Source organism: Triticum dicoccoides, chromosome 2A (genome assembly GCF_002162155.2).
Source record: "Triticum dicoccoides isolate Atlit2015 ecotype Zavitan chromosome 2A, WEW_v2.0, whole genome shotgun sequence".
NCBI classification, from domain to species: Eukaryota; Viridiplantae; Streptophyta; class Magnoliopsida; order Poales; family Poaceae; genus Triticum; species Triticum dicoccoides.
Window position 1 is genome coordinate 591,851,177 of NC_041382.1, and position 10,516 is coordinate 591,861,692.

A 10,516-nucleotide genomic window follows, 5' to 3' on the forward strand; every position below is an offset into this window, starting at 1 on the left:
ATCTCATCTACTACCTAATTATTTTATGCAATACCCATACATCTCCATGTATTCTAGATCGAACCTGCATCTACGCATTGCACGGCCCTTGATTCCAATGTAGGGGAACACGGCAGAAAACAAAAATTTCGGTATAGCGAGCACGCCCAGGACCACTATGGAGACTGCATACAAGGTTTGATCTGATCCGTACCGACTTGTAAGCGTAGCGGAAGAAGAGTCGGTGGAGATCGTCGGTGCAGATCCCCGCATCTAGGATTTACAACCTCCCAACTGCGAGGATGTACTCCCTCTCCGGACAGCCCTTCGGGAGGCGGTTGGACAGTCCCCCAGACGATGTCGTGGACAGCCCTTCGGGAGGATCCTCGAAACTCGGACGGTAACTCGGATAGCCCTTCGGGAGGATAATCGAACAACCCCTCGGGCAAAAGATAGAAACTACAATCTCTCTACGGGGTTGCACACATACGGTGTCAGCTATCCGGCAGGGCTGCGCCGTCCAGAACTAGTTCCTACCGGAACCCAGACAACCTTTCGGCTCTACAAAACTATTTCGCTGGGAGGGAGAGAGAAGCCAGACAAGTCATGGCATGTGTATGACAGCAAGGGATGAGTGTGGAGGGCTGCCCCTCCACCTCTATTTATAGGAAATCCCAAGGGGTAGGGTAGTTTAACACAAAAACCCAAAATGCACATGAATGAAGTCCTTCCTCAAGGGCATAAGAGTGAAAACCAAGGAACAAGAGGGGCTCCAAGGTGGAGCCCCAAGTGTGGCCGGCCACACCCCTTGGGGGGCCCCCATGAGGGCCTCCCAATCCATCCATGTCATCCCTAGATCTTTTGGAAATATCCCCTTTAGATATTTTCCCAAAAAGCAACCAATCAGTGCATCTCACTATTCACGACGACATTTTTCAGCGTCCGTTCGAATTGGAAATATTTATGTGGGCTTAGAACATTTCCAGTACCCACCAAAATTATTTTCAACGCATTCCGAAACAATTCCGGTTTAGTGATTTTCATCTGCGAAAAGCATCTGAAGTGGTTCCGGCAGCTCCGGAGCTTATCACGTTTATTATCCCGGAAAATTCCAGAAAGCTTCCAGAATGATTCTGGCACCCTCCAAGAATTATCAGGCATGTGTCGAAACCAATTTGACTTAATGGTATCCCCTGAAACAACTTTTCAGTTTCATCGAAACTCATCCGATGACCTCTCTCTGCGGAACCTTTTCCGCTGTCCGAAACTTTTTTGGTGTCCGAAACTTTTTCGGTGATTTTCTCTCAGACTCCTTGTCTAGTATTCAATAGATATATGACCCTTAAGCGTGTGACCCTATAGGTTCGGTGAAGTATAGACATGACCCGGAACCCCTTCCGATCAATGATCAACATCGGAGCCGTGGACACCCATATTGACCCCTATACCCACACGAATGAATATTTGAGTGAACCTCCAGTTGTCGTGTGCTATTCCTGTTGCTTCATGATATGTTACAAATACCCGAGGTGAGACATGTTGGCATTCCCGTGGATCAACAACTTGTCCACTATGCTAGTTACCTCGTTACCGACATTGTTCTCTTTTCTCGTTTCCGTGTTCCGGCATCCCAGTGATCAAATCACAAGGTGTCTGGCCAGACGATTATGGATACCATAACACTGAGAGGGCCCGAGAATATCTCTCCATCGTCGGAGGAGCAAATCCCAATCTTGAGCTATCTCGTTACTTGCCATACTTTTCCGTGAACCCGTAAGCTGCCGTTATAGCCACCTAGTTACGGATGACGTTTAACAAACCCCAAAGTTCACAAAGCAAGTACGAAGGAACTCGATACTCTCATGGTCTAAGGAATTATGCAAACATTAACTATCTCTGTGTTATTAACCATAAACTTGTGATGAAAAGAATCTCATAGCATAACATCAATTTGGGTCGATTCAACACAAGTGTTCTACCAACATCGCGCCCTCAGAATTGCCAGCATAGACATGCCCATGATCAGGAAAACAAGATCATCATGCAATACATGAGACAGTCTTAGAGGCAAGACTAGGAATACATTTTACCGTTTAGTATACCACACGTGCACATGAGTTTCCCTCCGAGCCTCGTGGATATTGCAGACTCGAGAATCATTGTAGTTATAGCATGGAAGCTAAACATTCATTACAAACTTTGGAGATACAAAATAATTGTTATTTACTGCCTCTAGGGCATATCTCCTACAGTTCAATCTCTGCATTATTATCATTGCTAGATTGAGCATCAACATGAACATCATCATTAGTATTATCACTAGGTTCATGTTCATTACCAGATTGTGTTTCAGCATCAGAAATAGAAATATCATTGGGATTCTCATGTGTGTCGACAACAGGTTCACTAGAAGCATGCAAAGTCCTATCATTTTTCTTTTTCTTCTTCTTAGAAGAACTAGGTGCATCAACAATAGTTCTCTGAGAATCTTGCTCAATTCTCTTAGGGTGGCCCTAAGGATACAAAGGTTCCTGAGTCATTTTACCCCCTCTAGTCATAACTCTAACATCATTATCATTTTTCTTATTATTTAATTCATTAAGCAAATCATTCTGAGCTATAAGTACTTGTTCTACTTGAGTGGTAACCATAGAAGCATGGTTACTAATAAGTTTAAGTTCACCTTTAACTCTAGACATATAATCACTCAAGTGTTCAATCATATAAGCATTATGTTTCAATTGTCTACCAACATAAGCAGTGAAGTTTTCTTGATTAACCATAAAGTCATAAAACTCATACAAGCATTGGCTAGCAAACTTAGTAGATGGGATTTCACATTTACCAAATCTATAGAGAGAATTTACCTTTACTACCTGTGTCGGGTTATCAAGACCATGTATTTCTTCAATAGGTGGTAAATTCTTAACATCTTCAGCTTTAATACCTTTTTCTTTCATAGATTTCTTTGCCTCTTGCATATCTTCGGGACTGAGAAATAGAATACCCCTTTTCTTCAGAGTTGGCTTAGGAGTTGGTTCAGGAAGTGTCCAATTATTTTCATTAGTCAACATATTATACAATAGCAATTCAGCTTGATCAACAGTTCTTTCCCTGAAAACACAACCAGCACAACTATCCAGGTAGTCTCTGGAAGCATCGGTTAGTCCATTATAAAAGATATCAAGTATTTCATTTTTCTTGAGAGGATGATCAGCCAAAGTATTAAGTAATCGGAGAAGCCTCCCCCAAGCTTGTGGGAGACTCTCTTCTTCAATTTGTACAAAATTATATATTTCCCTTAAGGCCGCTTATTTCTTTTGAGCGGGGAAATATTTAGCAGAGAAGTAATAAATCATATCATGGTGACTACGCACACAACCAAGATCAAATGAATTAAACCATGTTTTAGCATCACCCTTTAATGAGAACGGAAACAACTTAAGGATAAGTAATAGCGAGTTTTCTCATCATTAGTGAACAGGGTGGCTATATCATTTAATTTAGTAAGATGTGCCACAACAGTTTCAGATTCATAGCCATAAAAAGGATCAGATTCAACCAAAGTAATTAACTTAGGATCGATAGAGAAATCATAATCCTTATCAGTAATAAAGATAGGTGAAGTAGCAAAAGCAGGGTCATGTTTCATTCTAGCATTCAAAGATTTTTCTTTAAGCTGAGCTAATAATTTCTTAAGACCAGATCTATCATTGCAAGCTAAGAAGTCTCTAGCATTTTCTTCATCCATAACATACCCCTGAGGCACAACAGGCAATTCATATCTAGCGGGAGAATCTTCATCATCACTTTCATCAATATTACCAGTTTCAATAATTTCATTCTCTCTAACCCTAGCAAGTTGTTCATCAAGAAATTCACCTAGTGGCACAATATTATCAAGCACAGAAGTAGTTTCATCATAAGTATCATCCAAAGCAGAAGTGGCATCATCAATAATGTGCGACATATCAGAATGAATAGCAGGTGTTGGTGTCGCAAGTTTACTCAAAACAGAAGGTGAATCAAGTGCAGAGCTAGATGGCAGTTCCTTACCTCCCCTCGTAGTTGAGGGAATTTTTTTGGTTCTTTGATCTTTCAAGTTCTTCATAGTGATCAGCAGATATAAATCCCAAGTGACTTAAATAATAGAGCTATGCTCCCCGGCAACGGCGCCAGAAAATAGTCTTGATAACCCACAAGTATAGGGGATCAAAATAGTTTTCAAGGGTAGAGTATTCAACCCAAATTTATTGATTCGCCACAAGGGGAGCCAAAGAATATTCTCAAGTATTAGCAACTGAGTTGTCAATTCAACCACACCTAGAAACTTAATATCTGCAGCAAGGTATTTGGTAGCAAAGTAACATGATAGTAGCAGTAATGGTAGCAAAAGTAATAGTTTTGGTTTTATAGTGATTGTAACAGTCGCAATGGAAAAGAAAATAAGCGAAGAACAATATGTGAAAAGCTCGTAGGCAATGGATCAGTGATGGATAATTATGTCGGATGCGATTCCTCATGCAACAGTTATAACATAGGTTGACACAGAACTAGCTCCAGTTCATCAATGTAATGTAGGCATGTATTCCGAATATAGTCATACGTGCTTATGGAAAAGAACTTGCATGACATCTTTTGTCCTACCCTCCCATGGCAGCGGGGTCCTATTGGAAACTAAGGGATATTAAGGCCTCCTTTTAATAGAGTACCAGACCAAAGCATTAACACTTAGTGAATACATGAACTCCTCAAACTACGGTCATCATCGATACTGTCGGTGTACAAATGTAGGGGCTCTCCTTTTGCACCCCTTTACTTGTGCACAGGCAGTCAGAGCCACGCCCACGGACACACTAAGCAGGGCAGAGGAGGGAAGCCAAAACACAAGACGACCAAAGCAACGCCAAGACCAGAGGCGCAAAGAAAGCAAGAGGGCGAGGTGGACTCCCCCGGCAAGACCCTTGCCGGGGTGGCCTCCGCAGCCTCGGCAAGATCCTTGCCGGGGCAACTTGCCTAACGCCAGCAGAGCGCGCCACCCTTGAGCCCAAGGGGTTCCAACACCGTCAACCACATTGGAACCAAGGATCAGGAGGCACCTCCGTGGTGGCATGTAGATCTTTGTAGAGATCATAAATACACAAGATCAGACGAGAACCAGAAGACGACGATCCTTGGCGAGATCCTTGCCCAGGAAGTCCACGAGACCCCCGGTAAGATCCTTGCCGAGGACGACCGTGGTGCCGCGGCAAGACCCTTGCCTGGCCCCCAGCAAGGCCCTTGCCGAAGACACCTGCGCCCCCACAGCCAGGCCCACGCCTGCCAAGACTCCACCGCCGCTCCCACGCAGTTGCTAGCTTGACCAGCTGAGCAGGCATCTGTGTGGCAGCGCGCGGCCTCCACACCAACTCAGCAAGCACCTACGTGGTGGCATGCAGATCTTCGTGGAAGCTCCACCACCACGCCAGCCCAGCAGCCAGCCAACGTGGCGCTACAATGCCTCGTTACCTTGGATGCGCGTCGAAGCCAGGCGAGGCGACGGCAGCTGGGACGAGCTTCTTTGCCGTCCCTAATAAAGCAAGAGGGGCACGTCAGCAGTGCAGTAAAAGCATTTGTCCGACGATGCCAGGGGATAGACTCAGCCACTGTGGCGACCCCTTTTGTCTATAAAAGGAGGCCCGAGGCGTACTGGAGAGGGATTCAAATCTTTTGGACTAGGGAGACATCGCAGCTAGTTCAGGAACACAAGAACACTCAAATATACATCGAAGCAGGACTAGGGTTTTACGCGTCTCCGCAGCCCGAACCTGGGTAAACGATTTGTGTGCTGACCGCCAGACCCGCTCTTTGCACAACCCCGCCCCCGCCAACCATAGAAGGGATCCCAATGATCCCATAGGTGTCGTTTCCCACCGACAGGTAAGTATCCCGATTATTGTCACTTCGGGGTTAACGGATCATAACACATAATAGGTGACTATAGATTTGCAAGATAGGATCAAGAACTCACATATATTCATGAAAACATAATAGGTTCAGATCTAAAATCATGGCACTCGGGCCCTAGTGACAAGCATTAAGCATAGCAAAGCCATAGCAACATCAATCTTAGAACATAATGGATACTAGGGATCAAACCCTAACAAAACTAACTCGATTACATGATAAATCTCATCCAACCCATCACCGTCCAGCAAGCCTACAATGGAATTACTCACGCACGGCGCTGAGCATCATGAAATTGGTGATGGAGGAAGGTTGATGATGACGATGGCGACGGATTCCCCTCTCCGGAGCCCCAAAAGGACTCCAGATCAGCCCCCCGGAGAGAGATTAGGGCTTGGCGGCGGCTCCGTATCATAAAATGTGATGAATCATTCTCTCTTAATTTTCTTCTCCCCGAACACGAATATATAGAGTTGGAGTTGAGGTCGGAGGAGCACCAGGGGGCGCGCCCAGGGGGGTAGGCGCGCCCCCACCCACGTGGGCAGGGTGTGGGTCCCCTAGCCTTGATTCTTTCGCCAATATTTTTATATATTCCAAAAATATTCTCTGTTGATTTTTAGGTCATTCCATGAACTTTTATTTCTGCACAAAAATAACACCAAGGCAATTGCTGAAAATTGTGTCAGTCCAGGTTAGTTCCATTCAAATCATGCAAGTTAGAGTCCAAAACAAGGGAAAAAGTGTTTGTAAAAGTAGATACGATGGAGACGTATCAGCCCCACTGCCCACCAGGGTGCGCCAGGGGCCTCTAGCGCGCCCTGGTACCTTGTGGGCCCCATAGGCCTCCCCTCATGTACTTCCTTGGCCCCGAAGTTGTCTTCTGGGCAAAAAAAAACCCCAAAAAGTTCCGCTGCGTTCGGACTCCGTTTGATATGGATATTCTTCGAAGTAAAAAACAAGCAAAAACAACAATTGGCACTGGGCACTATGTCAATAGGTTAGTCCCAAAAAATGATATAAAGATGCTATAAAATGAATATAAAACATCCAAGAATGATAATATAACACCATGGAACAATCAAAACTTATAGATACGTTGGAGACGTATCAGCATCCCCAAGCTTAATTCCTGCTTGTCATCGAGTAGGTGAATGATAAAAACAGAAATTTTGATGTGGAATGTTACCTAACGTGTTCATCACATATTCTTTCCTATTATAGTATGGACATTTGTACTTTTAGATGATTTAAAGCAATAGTCTATATTTGACATGAAGATTTCAATACTCAAGCATGTTGTCGGTGTCAAAACCGGCGGATCTCGGGTAGGGGGTCCCGAACTATGCGTCTAAGGCGGATGGTAACAGGAGGCAGGGGACACGATGTTTACCCAGGTTCGGGCCCTCTTGATGGAGGTAATACCCTACGTCCTGCTTGATTGTTCTTGATGATATGAGTATTACAAGAGTTGATCTACCACGAGATCGTAGAGGCTAAAACCCTAGAAGCTAGCCTATGGTATGATTGTATATTGTCCTATGGACTAAACCCTCCAGTTTATATAGACACCGGAGGGGGCTAGGGTTACACAGAGTCAATTACAAGGGAGGAGATCTACATATCTGTATTGCCAAGCTTGCCTTCCACGCAAAGGAGAGTCCCATCCGGACACGAGACGAAGTCTTCAATCTTATATCTTCATAGTCCAATAGCCCAGCTAAAGGATGTAGTCTAGCTGTCCGGAGACCCCCTAATCCAGGACTCCCTCAGTAGCCCCTGAACCAAGGTTCAATGACGATGAGCCCAGCGCGCAGTTTTGTCTTCGGCATTGCAAGGCGGGTTCCTCCTCCGAATATCCCAAGGATAGTGTCCGGCTCTGCAAAATAAGTTCCACACACCACCGTAGAGAGAATAATATTTCAACATATCTAATCTGCTGACACATTTTGACAGGACGACATCATGTCATGGCCCGGTCATTATTCGAACCATTTTTCTCAACCAGCACCGCACGTATCGCGAGGCGGTTTTGTTGACACGTCTTGTCAAAGCAGAGATCGTGTACCCCTTATTACGGGATTCTCATCAATACGAACGAGGGTAACCCAACCGCACCATCAATTACGGCATTTGGGGAATAAGCGATTTTACCAGGCAAGTGGGGAGGCGCATCGCCTCTTCCGCCCCTATAAAGGGACAAGGATTCACCCTTTTTACCCATGCCTTCTTCCTCCTTTCTTACCCATTCTCGCACACTCGAGCACCAGCACCCAAGTTCGCGTCTTTCTTCTCAAACCACTCCAAGCATGTCCGGAGCGGGAGGCAAGTGGATGGTCTCCTCCGTCACGGAGGAGAACATCACAAATTTATGAGAAGCCGGATATCTGGCCGCGGATATCACGCACCGGCTGTCAGATGCAGGGAAGATCATCCCTATGCCTGAACCCCATGAGAGGGTAGTTTTTCTCCACTTCATCCGCGGACTGGGGTTTCCCCTCCACCCGTTTGTCCGCGTGCTCATGTTCTACTACGGGCTGGATTTTCATGATCTGGCCCCCAATTTCATCCTCAACATCTCGGCGTTTATCGTCGTGTGCGAGGCCTTCCTTCGCATCAGGACCCACTTCGGCCGGTGGCTGAAGACCTTCAATGTTAAACCGAAGGTGGTGGTCGGCCAGCAAGCAGAGTGCGGAGGTGCCATGGTGGGCAAAATGCCTAACGTCACCTGGCTCGAAGGCTCCTATGCGGAGACCATAAAGGGGTGGCAATCAGGGTGGGTCTACATCACCAAGCCTCGCGACACCAACTGGGTGGCGGCCCCCAAATACTGATCCGGAATCCCCATGCGGCTCACTTCCTGGAAAGAGAAGGGCCTGTCTTGGGGTTCCTCGGTAGAGCTGACCGGACTCCAGACTTGCATCAGGAACATGATGAGCAAGAAAATCAAGCTTGTCAACATGGTCCAGGTCATGCTCTTCCGCTGGATTCTCCCGTGTCAACGACGGGCATTCAATTTGTGGGAGTTCGACCCGGCCAAGCACCAGACGCTACGAGAGCTCTATGACACGACGCACAAGGACGTCTGGAGGTGTTGCTCAAGGGCGTCGAGGTTCCTCCTTCCCTCACCGAGGACCGCGGACTCAGCGCAAAGCGCCATGCCAATCCCGTAAGTTTTTGTATCTCACAGGGTATTTATTTGCCCCAGTTAAATGATGTGCGGGATCTAAGCTCCCATGCCATTAACAGGACTGGATAAAGACAGCAGAGCAGCTCGATTGCCCAGCCCCCCCTGCCTGAAGATCCCGCAGATGCTGGCTCCAGCACCTTACGAGGTGCCGGTGAAGAAGACCAAGAAGAAGGCCACGGGGACCCGAAAGGGTCTCCAGCGCAAGGTTTTATCGGACTCATTGTCCGATGACTCCGACGTGCACTCCTCCCACGAAAACGAGGAGGAGGAGGAGGAGGAGGAGGAGGAGGAGGAGGAGGAAAGTTCTCCCCCCAACCGGGGGAGACAAGAAAAGGAAGGCCGACCCAACCGGGGAGGCCGAAGGGTCCAAGAAGGGAAGGACCCTCCCTCCGAACTGCTCCACGACGGTCGCCTACAGCGGCAAGGACTGGTTACCCAGGGTCAAGCCCTTGGCGAAGTCGTAAGTATCTGGACACCATAGTAATTCATGGTATGTTGTATTGACATGCTCCTCCTCATGCCGAACATGATTATGCATTCCATCCCGAGCTCATCTCGACGTATCTTCGTCGAGCGGTTCATTGGACTCGTCGAATATGAATAGCGGTTCTCTTCTGACCGCCTCCACCCCACACCCTATGGACAACGTCGAGGTGTTGTCTCAAAAGGCACCGAGCCGGGGGGAGGTGGTCCTGGGGGTGCCTCGAGGCGACCTCCCGGACCCTGGACGCAAAGGGGGCAAAACTCCCACGGGCTCCGAGTTCGGTCCCGAGCCGAACAGAGCGCCGGAACCTTCGATGGTTCCGGACTCCGGCAGGCGATCCCCCATTAAGGGAGGCAAGCCACCCGTACCGGTGGCCTCTGCCCATCCAGAGGCATCAGACAACTAGCTGGAAGCGCTTCACGGCGCTTCCATCGATGAAGAGCGCCGCACTATCATGAGTGCGGTAATCGAGAAGGTTCGGTCCGCCAAAAACGGACTAACCGAAGCTTGCGCCAGCCTCCTAATAGGCTTTAAGGTAAGCAATCAAAATATAAGAAAATATTGCCGCATAGAGGATCAAATGATGACTCAAGAGTCTAATCAGAATATGTCTATGTGCATGTGCAGGTTTCACTGCTGGCCGCTGCCGCTTGTACTGCGGAGGTCTCCACACTGAAGCGGGACCTGGAGCGGTCCGAGGACGGGCTCGGCCTTACCAAGAGGCAGCTCGAGGAGACCAAAGGTAAGCAATACCTTGTCTATATATTAAAAAGAAGTTCGGTTGTAAAGTAATAGGATCATCATGAATTTGCCAGGGGCCACGACCGAGGTGGCGACCCTGAAGAAGGCGCTGTCCGAGGTCGAAGACAAAGCGGCCAAGGAGCGCATTGAGCGGGAAAAGCAAGAAGCCCGAGTGGGCG